Source organism: Camelus bactrianus, chromosome 11 (genome assembly GCF_048773025.1).
Source record: "Camelus bactrianus isolate YW-2024 breed Bactrian camel chromosome 11, ASM4877302v1, whole genome shotgun sequence".
NCBI lineage: Eukaryota > Metazoa > Chordata > Mammalia > Artiodactyla > Camelidae > Camelus > Camelus bactrianus.
This window is the reverse complement of record NC_133549.1, coordinates 23,713,171-23,715,993: the sequence shown is the minus strand read 5'-3', so window position 1 is coordinate 23,715,993 and position 2,823 is coordinate 23,713,171. Positions and strand designations below refer to the sequence as shown.

Sequence of the window (2,823 nt, the reverse complement as noted above, 5' to 3'; positions counted from 1 at the left end):
AGCCGCCGCCACAATCAATATAAAGAACATTTCCAACCTCAAAAGCTCCTTTGTGAAACTTCCTTCCCAGTAAATCGTATTCCAAGCCCCAGCCCTGGCCAACACCTGCGTGCTTTCTGTCACTATAGTTTTGATTTTTTTCTGGAGTTTCATATAAAGAGAATCATGGAGTTGTGTTCTTTGGCTTCTTTTATTTTATTTTTCTCCTCATAATGTTTTTAAGATTTATCCATGTTATTGCGTATCAGGAGTTCATTCCTTTTTTTTCCCTTGGTAATATTCCACTGAGCACGTATACCACAACTTGCTTATCCATCTGTCTGTTGATGAGCATTTGCAATGTTTCTGGTTTGGGGCTATTATGAATAAAGCTGCCAGGAAGGTTGCGTAAAAATCTCTATGAGGAGATAGGCTTTCGTTACTTTGGAGTAAATACCTAGGATTGAAATGACTGGGTCCTACGATAAGGATATATTTTTTAAATTATTTATTTATTTATTATTGTATTATTTATTTTATTTTGGTTGGGGGGGGTAATTAGGTTTGTTTATTTTTAGGGGAGGTACTGGGGATTGAACCCAGGACCTCGTGCATCCTAGGCATGAGCTCTACCACTTGAGCTACAACTCCCCCCACCTGAGATATTTTTAAGTTTTTAAGGAAAATGTTAAATTGTGTCCCAAAGTGAATGTTACCATTTTGCATTTCCACCAGCAGTATGTGAGAAATCCAGTTGCTCCTCAACCTCGTCAGCACTTGGTATCGGTAATCCTCTTAATCTTTTCCATGCTAGTAAGTCTAAAGCAGTAAGTGAGTGTGGTTTAATTTCTATTTTTCTGATAACCAATACTATTGCCCATCTTTTCATCACTTATTAGCCATTCATATATCTTTTCTTATGAAGTATCTCTTTAAATATTATGCCCTTTTAAAAAATTGGGGGTTGTATTTTATTATCAAGTTCTAAGCATTCTGGATACAAAAATTTAGTCAGAAATATCACTGTATAAATTTTCCCTCAGCATGTGGCTTTCTTTTTTAAAATGTTCTTAAAGATGTCTTTAGAAAAAGAGCTTTTAATTTTGATGACGTCCACCTCATCCATTTTTTAAAATGGTTTGTGCTTCTGTGTTCTGTTTAAGAAACTTTTGCCTACTCCAAAGTGGTGAATATTTCATCTTGTGGGTTTTTTTGTGAAGATGTATAGTGCTTGCTTTTAAATCTAGGTCAATTATCTAGTTCAAGTCTAATCTTTGTACTTGGCGTGAAGTAAAAGTCAAAGTACATTTTCCTCCATATGTATATCTAGTTTTTTTCCATACAATATATTGAAATGACTATCCTTGCCCCATTGAACAATCTTGGAAGATTTGTCAAACTTTAATCAATCACATACATGTAAATATATTTCAGGAATCTCCATTTTATTCATCTATGCTTATGTCAATAACACAGTATCTTAATTACTTGATCATCGTAGCTTTATGGTGAGCCTTGAAATCAGTGCAAATTCTCTAATTTTTCCAAAATTGTTTTGGCTATTCTAGGTCCTTTACCAAATAAACTGGAATTTAATAAATGTTTAAAAACATCATAAGTAAAGACATCTGGGACTGGAGTTCCCTTTGTGAAGATATTCTTAATTATTAATTCAATTCTTTAACAGATACTGATTTATATTGCTGACTTCTACAAAAATGCTACTCAGATTTTGGGTGGGATTGGGTTGCATCCAAAGATTAATTTTTGGAGAACTGGCATCCTAACCGTATTGAATTCATCTGATCCATAAACATAGAATATTTCTCCATTTATGTAGGTTATTTAATTTGCCTCAGTGATGTTTTACAGTTTTTAGTGTACAGATCATGCACATATTTTGATAAGTTTATCCCAAAGTATTTCATATTTTTTTTAGGTTAATACCTAAATGTAATACCTAATGTAAATAAAAGTTGAAAGTGTGCACATGTAAATAGTATTTCCAGCTCTTTGTTGCTAGCATATAGGATACTCCTTTGCTGCTAGTACACAGGATTAGAATTGACTTTTAAAATATTGCCCTCTTATCTTGTGACTAGTCTAAACTCACTTATGAGTTATAGTTGTTTTTTCTATAGATAAGATGCATAGAACTTTTTACAAACATGTAATATCATGGATAATTTTACTTTTTCTTTCAGTCTTTAGTACTTCTTTCCCCCTTGCCTTAATTGCGCTAAGGCACTGGGATACTGGGACAATGCTGAACAAAAGATATGAGAACAGGCATTCTTGCCTTGTTCCCAGTCTTGGAAAACATTTTGTCCTTCACCATTAGATGTCATGCTGGCTGGATTTTTAAAAATAATTTATCAGGCTAAGGGAATTTCCTTCTAGTCCTAGTTTGCTGAGAGTCTTTTTTTAAAATTATAAATAGATGTCTTATTTTCACAATGATTTTTGAGCACCTATTGAGATAATAACACAGTTCACCATTTTTGTAGTTTGTAAATATGAGAAATTACATTCATTGATTTCCAAATATTAAACTAACCTTGCTACTTTGGATAAACTCCATTTAGTCATCAGGTACTACCTTTTTCAATATATTGCTGGATTTGATTTGCTAGTGTTTGTCAAAGACTTTTGTGTCTGAGAGATGCATGAGAGATGTTGGCCTGTAGTCTCCTTGTAATATCTCTGTCTCTGCTTTGGCATCAGGATAATATTTACCTTTATCAATTAAGCTGGTACGCTACCCTCCACTCTGTTTTCTCGAAAGTTTGTATAGAGATGGCATTATTTTTTCCTGAACTGTTAAAAAAAAGTTATCAGTGAAGA

General features: G+C 33.4%; 1 non-coding gene across 1 annotated transcript; it reads right to left on the bottom strand.

Moving 5' to 3' along the window:
* Positions 1–557: 557 nt before the first annotated feature.
* Positions 558–630, bottom strand: TRNAP-AGG (transfer RNA proline (anticodon AGG)). The gene has a single exon. It is a non-coding gene; the product is annotated as a tRNA-Pro (tRNA).
* Between the last annotated feature and the right edge of the window lie 2,193 nt (positions 631–2,823).